This window comes from Macrobrachium rosenbergii, chromosome 54, assembly GCF_040412425.1.
Source record: "Macrobrachium rosenbergii isolate ZJJX-2024 chromosome 54, ASM4041242v1, whole genome shotgun sequence".
Classification (NCBI taxonomy): domain Eukaryota; kingdom Metazoa; phylum Arthropoda; class Malacostraca; order Decapoda; family Palaemonidae; genus Macrobrachium; species Macrobrachium rosenbergii.
In genome coordinates, this window is record NC_089794.1 from 26,397,536 (window position 1) to 26,414,050 (window position 16,515).

Sequence of the window (16,515 nt, forward strand, 5' to 3'; positions counted from 1 at the left end):
TTGGAAACGTTTAGCGTTTAATTTGTTAATTACCACTACCGAAAAAGTACAGCATATTACTTCTGTGGTTATCATATAACACGCAGTTCCAAGATAAATGTATATTAATATGCAATATTATAATTTGATATGAATGTGCTGTTAGTGTTCACCAGTAAAAACATTCTGGAAATAATTCCATCCATTAGAAACGTTTAGGATTTAATTTTGTCACGTATCACAACCGAAACCGAAAAGGCAAAAAATGTTACTCCTGTAGGCATTATATAAAACAGAGTTTTAATAAAATTATTTATAAATATACAATATTATAATTTGATATGAATATGCCTGAATATGTGATAATTTCAACGACAATCAAACAATGATGCCCAAAGAACGAGACCATCAACTGCCGGCGCCATCTGGCGGGAATTCCTGAGCCGGATTTAATGTGTCATGTGATGATGTGCTTCAAAATAACGTCAAAATCAAAATTCTCCGACGGAAAAAAGAAGGCAGGTGTAAGTGCAGAACGCAAAATAAATGAGGGAATAAACTGTAAGTGTCAATTACACATTTACATGTCATAAGTGAGGTAGGCCTAAATGATCACTAGGCCTAAGTTGTTACGTCTGTGTCTTGCTTTTAATTTTCAATAAATATTTATTCTGTGTTTTATATTCTGACAACCGTAACTTAGGCTAACGTTATCATGGGTAAAAGAGTTAAACTTAATATATTTTAAATAGTTTGATAATTTTTAAAAGTTACTTGCAAACCACATTGACGTAGGCCTATGCTCCATAACTGGACAGGTATCGAATATTCTTTTCGTATTCTAAAAAAAAAAATTATGAAAATGCATATTGATATGGTATCTGCTACTAATGCCATTCGAAAGGTTCTTTCCAACCTACTTTGCCAGATAACTTGCCACATGTAATAACTATCTTTATGCAGGCCTGCTCCGACGAAGACTGTGACGTCATCATCTAGGCCTAATCTAATGAACGCTGCGTCCAGTAACACTTTCCAGATGAAGAAAAAAAAATCACTACATAAACAGTCTGAGAAATATAATGCAAGCAAAAATGTTATTCACTCAGGGGGACCAACCTATTGCTGTCAGTGTCCCCCCTGCAGTACACTGTAGGCACCACGTCAGGGCCTTTGCAGTGTCCCTTCAGCCCATAGGCCTAGGTGCAACCCCTTTCGTTTCATTCAGCGTACCGCGGTTCGCATTTTCTTTCCCATCGTACTTTCCTTCACCCTCTCCTAACAACCGATTCCACGTTATTTAGGTCGCAAAGTAACCTCATGGGTCCCAGTGCTTGGCCGAGCCTAATTTTATAGGCCTATTTTTAATAAAAAAAAATTAAAATTTTTTCATGCCAGAAATGGCCATAGGCTTAGCCTAGGCTAATTAATCCTAATAGGTCCTGTAGTGTAGATGTGTTATTTCTATTGTACTGTATATGCAGGATCCTGCCATTTTGTTTAACTCTTGAATGCCATTGAACATGAAATTACTGATTTTTGTTATTATAACTTGGTATCATTTCGCTTTAATCCGTTAGTAGGCCTGTTGCATTTTGGACATAAAAGTAGGCCTAATATTGTCCCATATTTTAATGTTTGCTTTGAATGTTTCTGACATTAGTTTTGCTAAAAAAAATTAGTAATTTTAGGTAGAGTAGACACCACCTTTAGCATATATCCTATAATTCAGGGAACCACAGTGGGAGAGCAGGGTTTTTGGGTGTGAGAAAGTACAAAGCCGTTGAAATACATGGACAGTAATCCCACTGATAGTTCTTATTCATATTCATGCGAAGATAAGTTATGGAATTTTTTTCACTAGGAGAATGACGTGGCATCCTAGGTTAAGTTAGGTGTGCAGTAGTTGGTTAGGCCAGTCGCTAATGAAACAAATGTGAGAAACGTTCAAAAGCGTATTAAAACAAATGAAAATTATATTCTGAAGTCCAACTCCAATATATAATGGTTTAACATAACATTTTCCCTCCAACTTATATGATAGTTAATTGCAGCCAGGTACCTTATTTGTACATTACAATCTTAATTGATCTTCAAGAGCAGTTTCACAATGGAGGTTAGGCGAGCCGGCGTACCGTGACAGCTCTGAAAATACGGGGTCACGAGGGAGGAAGGTGGGCGATGATCTGCGTAATTATAGCACCTTAGCTTCTCTGAAGGCTGAGGAAGGGCAGGGGGCTTTACTTAAGGGTGTAATCACCTTAGCACCCATGAAAACGACAGTAACAAAAGGAGTGCCTGAGAGAATGAGACAGTAGGAATTATATCTAACGTCTTTGAAGATAGGAGTTCAGAATGTGTACTCCTTAGCATTTTCAATGCATTAAGCAATGTCACAGTTGACTGATAGCACAAATAAATGTAGCATTAGGTCAGATCCTTTAAGGTATGGCCAATCACAAATCAAAATACAATGTTAGGACCATGAATTTGGTGGTCATGTACGCCACATCAAGAAAAGTTTTGGGCCATTTTGATTTTCATGATTTGTACTCTTTGCATTCCCATGATACATTACCTTATCTACTTGTTTCTTCCCATTTTCAGCTATTAATTTGAATACAAGGTTTATTTCTCTTCATTTTACAAAAGGATTACTCTCTTATAGAGGCAGTAGTTTCAAATTGCTGTACTAAGTTAGTTTTAAATGTCATTTTTGTGATACATGCTCATACGTAATTCCATGGACATTAATGAAACTAGGTTATACAAATTCATAGCCATTGACGATGTATACATTTGTCAGAGCACTCCCCTTGAAAGGTATAGCCTAGGGAGGTATAATTACTTCCACTTAACCTCATTGGTTATAAAATGAATTCATTTATTTGTTCATTTCTTTACTTTGTTATTGCTCAGGAGTATGGCTTTTCTTCAAAACATGGAACATTATCCTATGCTACACCCCCTTCTTAAATTTTTAGATGGGGTTATAAGGGCTGCATGAGGGATATTGCATTTTAGTTCATCACTTCGATATCTTTTGCAAGTTGGTGTCATAAACTCCGTCACCTTACATACTTTGAGGCACAGTCATAGAGGGTTGTGATAATTCTTGGTAAGAAGTTCACTTTTGAATAGGAACCAACAGTTAAAGGTTCTCTTAGTGCCTAGGGTCAGAAGATCGTTAGCCTCGCAACCAAGACCTTCCATACCAGCATTATGAATGAATGATTCATGCAAAATCTGAATGTTTATGACCTGTCAACAGAGGTCGTTTTACTTCTGTAAACTACATCTTTGAATGTTCTGATTCATTTGCTCATCTTGTGAATTTTTTTGCACCAAAGCACTTTAGTCACTCAAAATGTGGTTTTTAAGACCTTTTTTCAGTATTGTAGCTTTCACTAGGCACAGGTACAGGCAGTCCCTGGTTTACAGCAGGGGATCTGTTCATGGCAGAGTGCTGTAACCCAAAATATGCTGTAAAATGGAACATCATAATAATAATGGGAGTAAATGGCACCTTATGGTGCTGTAAGCGCGGTGAAACCGAGTATGGTTTTACTAGTGTTCGTCTATAATTTGTGCTGTGTTGTACACCCTATTTACAATATGGTAAAAAAGAAGAGCATTACTTACCCTGGAGGAAGTGTCAAGAAACAGAGCGATAGCGCATGACTTGGAATTTATGCAAACAACTGTTTCGATGATCTTGAAGGATAAAAGTAGAGTGAAAGAAGCAGTATAAGCATAAACAAGATTTAAAGCCGTAATAACTAGGCAGAGGAAGGGCATCATTCATGAAATAGATAAATTATTGGCGATATGGTTTGATGACCAGTAATGAAAAAGAATGTTGATGAGCCTTTTAAGAATTCAAGCCTAACCAAATAGTCGACAGAAACATTTACGACATAAAAGTCAATACAGTACTGTACATTTTTCATCATAAACACAATTCACTGTACATACAGTACTGTATTTTATAGAATAGGTGCACAGAACAAAATTTGAACTTACGGGTGGCAAAGAGGAGAGTTCTGAACACAATTTTAATTTGTGATCCCATTTGATTGTATCTCTGAATGTTTGTAAGTTGAAAGCTCGTGAGTACGGTGGTGTTTGTAGCCTATATGATTTGGTGGTGGATTTCATTAAATCATTTAGAAAGGTGGCTACTCTCTGGAATTGATCTTCAATGTTGATGAAACAACTCTTTTGGAAAAGAATGCCTGAAAGGACCTTCTTACATAAAGAGGCTAAAACATTGCCCGGTTTCAAGGCTTTCAAGGACATGGTCACATTGCTGTTGTGAGGAAATGTCATTGGGTTCAAGTTCAAGCGTCTCTCATCCATCGCTCTGCAAACCCATGAACACTGAAGCACACACACTGCCTGTTTACTGCCTTGCAAATAGTAGCAAAACATGGATGATGCACGATTTATTTGAAGAGTAATTCATAAACTTCTTCATGTCCTTGGTCAAGAATTTTTGTCTGGTAAATGCCATCCCCCTTTAAAATTATCGTCTTGCTTCATAATGCCCAGGATCTTGATTATCTATACCTGGATGTAGGCTAATGGTAGTGTAGCTACCTAAGATTAAAACTGCTTTATTACAGCCAGTAGACTAGGCTATGGCTATTTTTAAAGTGTACTCTGCGCACACAGCTTTTTCCAAAGCTGTAACAGCAACAGAAAAGTAGGGAGGTAACCCTTTGGGAGTGTGAGAAAAGTTTATGTGAGGAATGAGGGGAAAAGTGTCTAAAACGTTTCTTAAGTTTTGAAGGTTTAACCAAGATGAACATATTCATGTGATAGATAAAGAAAACTTTGGAACTTTCTAATAATCTTGATTCAAATTTTTAAGTGCAAGGTACTGAAGAATTAGAAGAGTATGTCGAGGGAGAGGTATCAAACAAAGATTCAATTGAATTGAAGAACAGCAGTACTGGAAAGAGGTAGAAGAGGAAAGTGTGGGACTGTTGTATAAAAGAGGTTCTCTATAAAGGGTTTGACTGATGTCTTCTTGAAATTGGGTGGCATTATTTAGGACTTGAGAATACGGACCTGAATGTTAATCTGTTTAAGAAAGTGCAATGGCAATTTTTCGATGCTATCATGAACTTTATAAGGACAAAGAAAGTTCGCAGCAGACCACACTAACGAGATACTTCTTGAAGTTCCTACCAGGACCTCTACTCTAACACCTTGCTGTCAACTTCATTACCTGTACCCTCTACAGCTGATGATGCAGATGACCCACAAACCACTGCCATACCATACTTTAAAGGATTTGACAACTAAAATGTTAATGTGAGTGTCTTCTTATAACTTTTTTCTTTTATTCTTCATTTTTATAATTTTTTGTTTTGTATTTTTCCAGGTATTGAGGGCACATGTCTCATGTGGGTAGACAACCTTAACCTCATTTCTACCTATGGGACATTGCCCAGAAGTCCCTGGATGCCTGCTTACTAGGTCCTGTGGTGGCTGCTGAACAAGATATATGTATAGACACTCAACTCTGGACTGATCAAATATATTGCCTGAGTACTTTTGCGTGGTGTAAATCTTTCTGTGGACTCTCCTTTCCTCCCTTTCTCCATCCCAGAGCAGTATCTAGGCCAAAGGATCAGCTGGGCCATGATAGATACAGGAAGCTATCATACGCAGTTTCAGCGTCACAAGCAGGTAAGCGAGAGAGGAACAAAGCTTTGTTTTTATTTTTCAAGTAATTTTATTTTTTGTGTGTTTGTAGGCAAAAAAGAAAGTACAAGTGTTGCCCGTGTAGTACAGTGGTGTATTGTTCTTACAGTATAGTCATCATATTGTGTCTGGGTAAGAGAGAAAAAGTTTTGCTTCTTTTTTGTAGCCTTTATTTTTTATTTTATATTTTATGTAGACATTATTGTATTTTCAAAAGACTGCATAGAAAAAATGCTAATAATGTTTCACAAAAATATTCTACAGTGCAGTAGTATAATGTACTGTACCATATTTACAGTGCTTACCATATTGTGTGCTGTGTACAAGCACTTAGTTATGTATACACTGTACCATCTTGTGACAGATATGGGAAAATAAGGTAAATTTTGGTTTAACTCCTAGTTTTCAGTTTAATGTGTGTTGGTGGTTGTTTCTAAGCATGTTTAGTATATCGGTTATTTGGCATTGACAGGGTGGGGTAGTAAGGGTACAAAGTTGCTGTTTTACATCTATAATTTTTTTTTATCACATCTGGAAATTTACATGATCCAGGCCTTAGTTGTACAAGGCTAATCCAGATACAGAATATTACTGTTAATTCTAAGGTAGTTGGTTAATGGGGCTTTTCTAAGCAATATTCATTTCAGGGTGTGATGTCCCTGCTTACATGAGCTAGTGTAGAAAAGACTCTATAGCCTTGGCAGGCAACTCTTTTAGGAGAAGGGCACTTCAAAATCAAACCAGTAGGTAGAAGGAACCATTTAGCCTTGGTAGGCAACCCTTCCAAGAGGTTACTCTGAATTTAAACCCCGTTCTCCAACCTTTGACGGTGCCATAGCCATTGTACTGTGACCTTCCATGGTCTTGGGTTTGAGTTCTCTCGCCTGAGGGTACAATCAGGCATTTATACTCTTTTTCATTCACTTTCCTGTTTTTTCGAAAACTGTGCAGGAGAGGCTGATTGAAAGCAAAAGTTGCTTGGTGGATTATCAGGAAAGTGCCTTCATCCTGCTAACAGATTATGGTAAATTGGATACAGGCCCTAGGGAAAAGGCTAAACTGCTTCATCAGCTAAGCAGTCAGCTGAGGATGCCTCTCTCCCTGGTACTTGTCATCCTGAACCTATTCTTACAACATTTGCCTTTTGCTCCAGGGATGTTAAAAAAATCTGGGTAATCGTGATAGCTAGGGTGGAGGAGATCCTGGTGGTTTCTTCCCTTTGGCTTTTAAGAGAGTTTCTAGTGTGCTGTCTCCCAAGAAAAGGAGATTGTATAGATTTTATGGCAACATAGTACCTTTGCAGATTAGCACAGGCTTAGTAAGAAGTAGAACCCCTGTCCTCGACCGTATCAGAACTCAACATAATCGGATTTCAACACGAAATTTTGAGTAATTTTGCATCTTGAGCTCGAACAACCGCAGTCCGACCCGATGAATCACATGATGTTTGTAAACAAAGGTGTTTCAGTCAGCTGCTGCTAGTTGGCGTTGTTCCCACTGGTTTTTTTGATACAGCATACATTTTAAAAATGAAAAAAGTGCGTCTAATACAGTAAGTATTTAACTCTGAACTTATTTAATTGTAATTTATAAGTAATGTTTTGTATAAAAAGGCAAGGTTAGGGTAATGACTGGTGGTCAAGAATGGATTAATCCATTTTCAGTTATTTCTTATGGGAAAAATTGATTCGGATCTCGACGAAATCACATCTGGACACTTCCTCTAGAACATATTAGCATCTTCTGTACAGTGCCTGTTCCACAGAGCGGCATATCTGCAGATTGCAGTAACTACAGGCCAATTTCTGTTCTCCCTGTGCTCTCCAAAGTTGCAGAAAAACTTATTTTTAAGCCACTATATAAGTACAGTATGTAGAATCTAAAGGATTGTTAGTTGATAGTCAATATGCATGTAGTAAGCAGTTTGGTACCTGCGATGCTCTTTTCGACTTGACTTGCTGTTTGCAAGGGAACATGATAAGGATTTTGAGTGCAGAGTAATTGAAGTAGATTTTATTACTGCTTTAGATTTAGTGAATCACAAGGCACTTATTTATAAATTTCAGCATTTTGGAGTGGGTGGATATGTTTTAGGATTACTTCAAGTGACCTATTTGTCTGGAGTTCCACAAGGTAGTGTACTTCGTCCACTGTTATTTTTAGTGTATACAAGTGATATGGTTGTTGGCCTGGAAAACAAGATTGTTCAGTATGCCAATCAGGTAACACTTGTGGGTGTAGTCAAGTCTCCACTTATGAGAAATGAAGCTGCTCTCAGCCTCAGTCGGGACATGGGCTGGACCAGTGAATGGTGTAATTGGTGAGGTATGACGCTGAGCTCCAGTAAAACAAAAGACTTTTGATTAGCAGATCTCATACAGATTTCCCACCCCATCCTCCCCTTCAGGTGGATGGAACTTTGCTGAACGAGTCTGAGGCTTTAACTGTTCTAGGTGTAGCTTTTGATGCGTGTCTAACTTTTGAGAAACATCTAATGAAAGTTTCAGCAAATGCTGCACGAAAGTTAAGTATTGTTCGTAAGACCTCATATATTTATACAGTAACTGATAAAATCAATGCAACCTGTTTTGAGTTCATTGTTGCTTCCTTTACTAGAATACTGTACTGTCCTCCGGTGTGGGCGTCTGCTTCTGCCAGAGATTTATCTTTTTAGAAAGTGTGGTTTGTGTTGGTAGGTTTTTGTCTCCTGATACATAGTTATGACGTGGAACATCGATGGATGGTCTCTTGTTTGGGACTTTTTCATAAGTTGTATTTCGACAGGGATCTTTCACATTTACAATTGATCCCCGATCCCATTTACCAGCCAAGAGCGACCAGATTCACTGAACAGGAGCACCAGTATGCAGTAAATGTGCCTCACTGTCAGACATCTCCAGTCCAGAGGTCCTTTATTCCTCACAGTGCTGGACTCTGGAACAACCTCCCAGAGGATGTCGTGCAATTGGAACTTCAGAAGTTCAAGTGAAGATGTAATGAATTATTACCTTAACACTGTTCTCCTTGCATTTTGATACATTTTTATGTATATATTATTTATTTCTTTTTTAATAAGTGGGATCTCTTCTTTATGTATTTTGCATTACCTCCTTTTTTTATCTTCGTAACGAACACCATATTCTTTGGAAGCTTGAATTTCAAGTCAAGGGCATTGTTCCATATGAATAGATTTCATCTTATAAATAATAATAATAATAATAAATGGAACATTTTCACTATAATCATCTATATAATGTGCCTCCCATTTAGTATTATTAATCGTTTTTAGTAGTACTGTATGGTCTTTTATTTTTATTTCAATGTCTATAGTTTCTTTAATCATGATTACCTGTGGTTGATCTGTACTCCAGATTACAACTCTGGCTTCTTTGTTACAATTTTCAATTGCTTCAACTCCTTCACTTTTAGTGACCCACCAAAATTCAGTTTCATAACAGTGATCAAAAGGATGCAGGAATAAAATGCTAAAAATTTTCCTAATATATATTTTAAGTGTATAAAAGCAACAAGCTCCTCGAGTGTTTCTCGAGGAAGCTGTAATATGTGCGTATGGCACCCACACATAAATCTATGAAGACACATCCACACCACTTGACAGCTATGGAATGTGAACATTAAGCTATATGCTCTAATTCATAAGTATATATGGCATATATATATATGATATGATGTTCTATGTCATGTCCCAGTGTATCTATTTTGATTAAAATGGCATTTACGAGAAAAACCGCACTAACTTTGCAAAAGAACTCAAAAAAAAAAAAAAAAAAATATCCAGGTAATATTCCATGCCCCTGAAAACTATAAAGGATTCAACTAGTTTGAATTGTACAAGTCACCTTAGAATGACTGGACAATTTATCACAATTTTCCTCTTGGATAAAAATACCTTTAAAATAGGCCGAAGCAGAAATAAAAATAACGTTGCCATTTATAAAACTACAGAATTTCCCATCCACCTGCAATGGTAAAACGATGTTAAGGTGTATGGTAGCTTACTGAAACAGAAGCTTCACATAGGTTGACTGAAGAGGTGCACAATACCATTAATCTACAGTCTGAGAAATGAAGAAAAAGTTGATATGCATCCCAAAAGAGTACGGTACACAAAAAGCAAATGGCATAGCAAGGTACCAACCAAAAATCGTAAATGAAAGACAAAGTAATTATGATACAATAGTTACAATATGTGTGAAAACATGACTAAAGGGTATAATATATTGTACAGTATATACAAAGAAACATTCAAAAAGATAGGTACAAAAGATAACATAATACTTTGCAGGGTTTTCCCAAACTACACAAAAATATATTTTAGGTAAAACACTTTCTAATCGCAACATGAACAGTTTCTGACAATGTTTGTTTGCTATTACAAAGTCTGAAAAGCTCACTTTCTTACCCACAACCCCATTAGGGAAACTTTTGCCCCTCGCCATGGGTGAGACATTTTCATGGTTATTAAATAATTCTTAATCCCAGTGGTATATAAATTTTACTGTATTAGAAGTATTACTAAATAGTTCAGTCCAAATAAGTCAACATTCTCAGTTCTCGTATGGTTTTATTTTTATTATTAAAAATTATTTGAACCACCACTGAATTGAAATGCTTTGTTCTTGATTATAAAATTTAGATTTCATTCTATATTGAAAACAGCAGTGCTGTAAAATTTTATGACTGAATATGTTGGAAATGAAGATTTGGATGAAATTTCCCTACTCTGTTTCCAAAACCTATTTGAAATTAAATATTTGGACATTTACATAAAATATGTTTCAACTGTTAATGATTTAACCTGCATTCTGTGTAAACATGGATGGGACTATGTGGGCAGATGGCAACATACACAGAATTAATTGTTTGCATAAGTCAGCACTTCAGTGCACTTATTCTTCTAAGTGTTAATGAGATGCAAACACACTCCAGCTCCCCAAAATCATAAAAAATGGAAAAAACATATTTATGTACAATTCGTGAAGCAAACGAGGAGGATTTGAGGGTAGTCTGAAAATTATAGGGATTATTTTTTCTGTACACTAACGGATCTCTTTCACCACTTCTATTACTGGCATATCTAAAAAGCCTGCCCACTTCATTATCACAATCATTCACTTCCAAGTGTAAAGTAAAACATGAACAGTAAATTGCAGTTTACATAATTACCATTTAATTATAGAACAGTCTTTTCACCAAGTTTTCCCACTTGTACATAATATAGTAACATTTACCTTTAAAGCATGAAGCCTTTTATTTACATGAACATCCAAGTGAAAAAGTTTTAGGAATACTTTACATTAAAAAAATAAAACATTCTAAATCTGTCTATGAACACCAACCAATGTACTTGCTTAATCATAAAACACTCATGTGAACAGCAATAAGTTGTGATAAACTAGAACACATACAAAAGGGTTTCTTTCCATAGTGATCTTCATTGTGCAGTATAAAAACATGAAACTGATACATCTGACTTCAAGTCCAGCGACATTTTTCAACACATAATTGGGTAACCGACATTAAAACTGCTACATAGTAAAAATGAAAATGTTTAACTTGAATTCTTTACTAACACACTTAAGCCATACATTCTGGGTTAATAAAGCTCTATGAGTGAAGTGGCATGAATATGCAAGAATGACAAAAGCTCTGTAATCACGAAAGTGACGTCAAGATAATTCAACAGACAAAAAGTTGTTTACTGTACAACATCAAATTACAGCAACATAAATCTTTAATGATCCAAGTAAAGAATCATTAAACCTTCTGAGATACAGTTACGTTTATTGTCAACATTCCCGCTAAAAGTTGACCAAAATGAAGCATAATAATGGAAAGTGGGACAAAAAATGTATACGTTTTCTGAAGGAAATGGCCATGAATATGGAGCAACAAACAGCGAAACTATAGCACTTTACAGAGCCATCTCATAGAGCATTAAAAGTCTAGAATTTTATCCTGTACAAGATCCAGATTCCAGAAAGACATAGTTTGGTCTAAGCCCTATCTACAGAAAGTCAGCTTTGCACTGACCATCTTGCCGATACCTTATCAGACTGTTTTACTGTTGTCAAGCTTGTTAACCAAATAATCCAAGCAACTTTATAATGCACGATTATCAAGCATTCTTCAGAGAATAAAAAGTATATATATCACAAGGCAGAATCATAAACTTACATGAAGGTGTAATTGTCTTCTTGGTGCAAACTTCCTTAAATTGCCGTAAAGTTTTGTGTTCACTGTTCCTGAAAAGCCACTATTTACCAACAAATAGCCATAAGTACATTGTTTTACAATTATTAAAGGATTGATTCCATTGTAGTTTTTTTTGGGGGGGGTAGGGGGAGGGAAGAATTTCCCAGCAGAACAAAGGGGTGGGTGGTTCCAGTACAGACCAATGATTCAGGGAACATACTTCCAAAGAATAACACATCTACTTTGATATACATTCCCAAAGAGGGACGGCACCACATTCATAGCCGGTACTTTTATCAAAAGCTACTACAAATTCACTACCAGCTTTGTGAAGGATTCATAAGGCATTGCTGGGTGATAATGAATGAAATCATAATTCACAGTTATTGCACGAAATAATACAATACCTGAATATTTTTAGTGATTGTGATAACCTTAATATAAATATTCCATATTTAGATAACATAAATGTAACTGTGGAAACAAAAATGAAATAATTGTCTTCCATGGGTGTGATTCATTTTACATAACAGTTCATTCACTTTATATCGAAAGCACACAATGTACAGCAATTGTAAGGATACACGTCAGTTTTCAAACTGTGCCTCTCTGCACTTTATTATAGTAGTTCTTTTAACACCATTAGTAAGAACATTCTCTCATTTCATGCATGAAAAACAATTAAATATATAAATAGCAACATACGTATATAATGTTCCACATGAAAAGAGGACTCTTAAGTTCTATATACAGCTGTGACTAGCTCTTTCCTTTCACTCTTTCTATTTACATCTGTCATCTCCTCCACATATATGGTGTCATATTTACACACTTCGATCTTGGTAAATGATCATCAACTCAGATTGTTTAATCACTCTTCTGCAGATGTTTCCACAATGTGCTTGCCTACATACATTTTAACCATGTCGTACACTCTTCATTGTTTACTTGCAAATAAATTTATATAATAAAAAGAAAGGAGAATCCTCAAACCTTCTCTTCCCTTGTGGCTCAAATCTAATGTAAACCAGCACAGTTTTGTGTCCTATGAGCACGTTAAAAATGTAAACAAGAAAATAAATTAGTAATGTAGTTTATCGCCACTAGCAAGTATATGTAAAGAACACTTCTTATATCCATAAACAATACATTTAATATAACCTAACATGACAATTATTACAGTATCTCCTTTGTAATATAACCTAATAACATGACAATTATTACAGTATCTCCTTTCTTCAATGAAGGTATGTGGTACATTGAAATTAATCTGCAATGTACCTCAATGCTAAAATTCCCGTCCAGATTAGAATGTGTACTGTTTAACAGAAAGACGTCATCACCCACTAGTTCTGATGGTTATCTCATATGTAAGTCTCTACAAAAAAATTCCTTTAGAAAAAATTGTTTCAAAACCTAAAGAAAAAAAAAATGTGAAAGAATTGCCAGTTGCTGTCATGTCATTTACCTGTCAGTATACTTTTATCACTATAAATTTAGAAGAGATTTAAACGAACAGCTCAGGTAAGATTGTACAATAATAATTCTTAACAATTGAAATGTAGAGGACAGCTCCCATAATTCACTTTAAATTTACCTAGAACCTCCTTGAAACAAAGCACATCTCACACCATACTCATGCGCAAACAATTCAGAGTTTGAAATCATGTGCAACAAGAGAGGTGTGGCTTTACAAAATTTTTCTGAAGATGAACAATGAGAAGTTCCAAACAAGGCAGCTTGTTACTGAAAACTTTGGCACGCCAAAACAGCCTACATTTATAGTACAGTAATGGTTTTTCATCTTCACCTTTATATAGTTGTGGTATGCTGGAAAGGAGTAATGTACATTAAATATGTGGCTGTAATACCATAAGTTATATGCCAGAGAGAGGCTACATGAAATGTTGCTTCCATCCAGTACTTTCACAAATACGGTACAGGGACTTATCATTCAAACGCCAATGAACTTAACACGTCATATCCAGCTAAGAGCTGAATCACTCAGCTTTTACTGGGGAAACACTTGCAGTTTTAACCCTTATCATTCAAACTCCAGTGAACTTAACATGTCATATCCAGCTAAGAGCTGAATCATTCAGCTTTTACTGGGGAAACACTTGTAGTTTTAACCCTTTGAGATTTTTATGACATCATTTACAGTCCTGTAAATTGTCAACCCTTCAGAATCTGATGGTGGCAAATGATGTCATCCATAAACAAATTGTGGCTTGCTTCACCTCATCCTTTTGACTTTTTACTGCTATTTCTTTGCTAATTCTGAACTACCGTAAAAATAAATTTAAAATAAGTTTTCAGTAATTGATAACATTAGTAATTCTGGAATCTCAAAGGGTTAATTGTAGTTATAATGCTGTAGGGTTGATGTTTTGAAAGTCTTACACATTTTCCCATTTCTGCATTGCCCAATGCCTCAAAAGGCCCTGAGATGATTCAACATAAATTATTTCCTCTGATAAATGCCTAGCTTCACTTCATGCGCTTGTCATATGAACAATCAACCAATATTTTGTACGGCTCTGGAATCAGTCATTACTGACTATTACAAGCATTCCTTGAAGTTCATGAAGAAAATCTTATGTTGCCTAACATTTATCTGGAAATGAAGGAAGTAAAATAAAGGTCTGTCTCAATCAGTATCATTACTTCTTTGTGAAACGTTATTTGTGCAGCAGTACCACAAAAAAATCTCAGCAATGCAAAAGACTTCAGTAGACATTTAATTCTGTACATTTAGGCATAAATATTTCCACTGTAAGTACTAAACATGAAAAAAATCCATCCTTTATTCAAGGGGAAATTGTTGAAATATACATAAAGAAATTTCTCCATAAATACAGTGCTACACTTAAACTATTATAGGACAGTTGTCAAATTTGTTATTTTCAATCAGTTTTTAACCACAGTAAAAGGTTTTATTGCTGTTACTATTTCCAATCCATCTGTTGTAAGAAAATAGTAACTTCTATGAAACTAATCCTGAATTTTCACCTTTAAGAAGAGTAACTGAACGGACCATTTACAATTACACCCAACAATACATTTACAGTATAGGAATGTTTCATTGAGACAAGATCATTGCAACATGTTACTATCGTTTATATATAATCTAAACTATTATCTGGTAGTGGTAAAAATACATTTGACAACAGTTATTTTCAAATCACCTTTTTCTTCTATTTCCAGGTTATATAACAGCATTGATAACAGCAATTTAAGAAGCCCTTTTTATCTCCACGTCCCATTCTATCGATGGCACTACCAAAGAGGTGCAGTGGATGTGGAAATTTATTAGTACACCAAAATGTTTGTGAAACCTCTAGTCTGGTATGTCATAAACTCCTAGCTCTTTTAATTGGTAAGCTGCAAGAAGAAAACTGCTTAGCGTACGAATACCCTTCTGGTACCTTGGTGACTGAATAATGGCTTTTAAGTGATGACAATAAAAAAGAAAGGCTTTCTTAGACTATAAATTCCTATTACATGTTACTCCACAAAAGATTTTATTATAAAAGTACATGCTACACTGATGTTAATCACAGGATGTCTCAAAATAAAGCTGCTGTATATCTTGTAAAACGTACCAATGGTAAAAAGGCTTTTTCATCATAAATGGAAAATATTTGAACATTGCTGAATATGACACTCAACAGCAATAGCCTTCATAAATGTGAAGCAATAAGAATTTTGGCACAGGTAAAAATTGTTATAAAATGTTCAGGCTTTATTGCAATTTAAAATATCACACATAAGCACTCATTTCACACAGCTTCCATCAAGTTGACTACACTTCCAGCAGATATAAAAGTTTACAAATTCCATTTTCCTGTTCATCATATACATACTTCCCTTCATAGCAGTTTTTTCCAAAAGTAAATCATATTTCATTTACGGATTTAAAATGTCCAAAATTTCCCAACATCTTGATGGTTCCTTCAACTGAAACATGTTTGCAGCAGTATTTTCAGTTTACAAAGCACCTCAAAACTAAAAGACCCATAAAATCAAACTACCACACTAAAACAATTATACCAGTTCAAAGGGACTCTCAGGCAAGTAATAAAATTAAATAAAATGTGTTTTAGGCATGTGGAAACCATGCAAAACTGCACCCTGAAGCATAGTTATTGTTTACGTAAAAAATAAGAAAAATACTCTAATCATACTTGACATAATTTTAAGATGCTTCCCAAACAAACGAGAACCACAACATACTACGGATTGCCCTGTAAAAAGAGAGAGAGAGAGAGAGAAAGACAACCACTAACATAAGGATGTCTAAACTATCAGCAAATTTTGGCTACTAACTATTATCACAAGTTCTGTTTACACCTTATCAGTCAATCATTCCAATATTTCTTACATGAAATTATGTTCATATGTTAGTTGAACTCAACTGTTGAGACAGTGGATGCAAAAAGTTTATACTCACAAAAAGAAAGTATTCCTAACAAATATATAAAAATATTGCTAGGATTGAAGTATTATTCCTCCTTCAAAACAGCTTTAGAAGAGAAAGACTTGGAAATGCTAATTAACTGATTACAGGTTTGATCAGTAGGGAGATTAAACAAAACAAGGTTTTGT

General features: G+C 35.4%; 1 long non-coding RNA gene across 1 annotated transcript; it reads left to right on the forward strand.

Moving 5' to 3' along the window:
- The first annotated feature begins 380 nt into the window (after positions 1–380).
- LOC136834898 (uncharacterized) lies at positions 381–16,402 on the forward strand. Its single transcript, XR_010851915.1, has 3 exons — positions 381–540; positions 5,369–5,676; positions 15,115–16,402. It is a non-coding gene; the product is annotated as an uncharacterized lncRNA (long non-coding RNA).
- Positions 16,403–16,515: the final 113 nt, after the last annotated feature.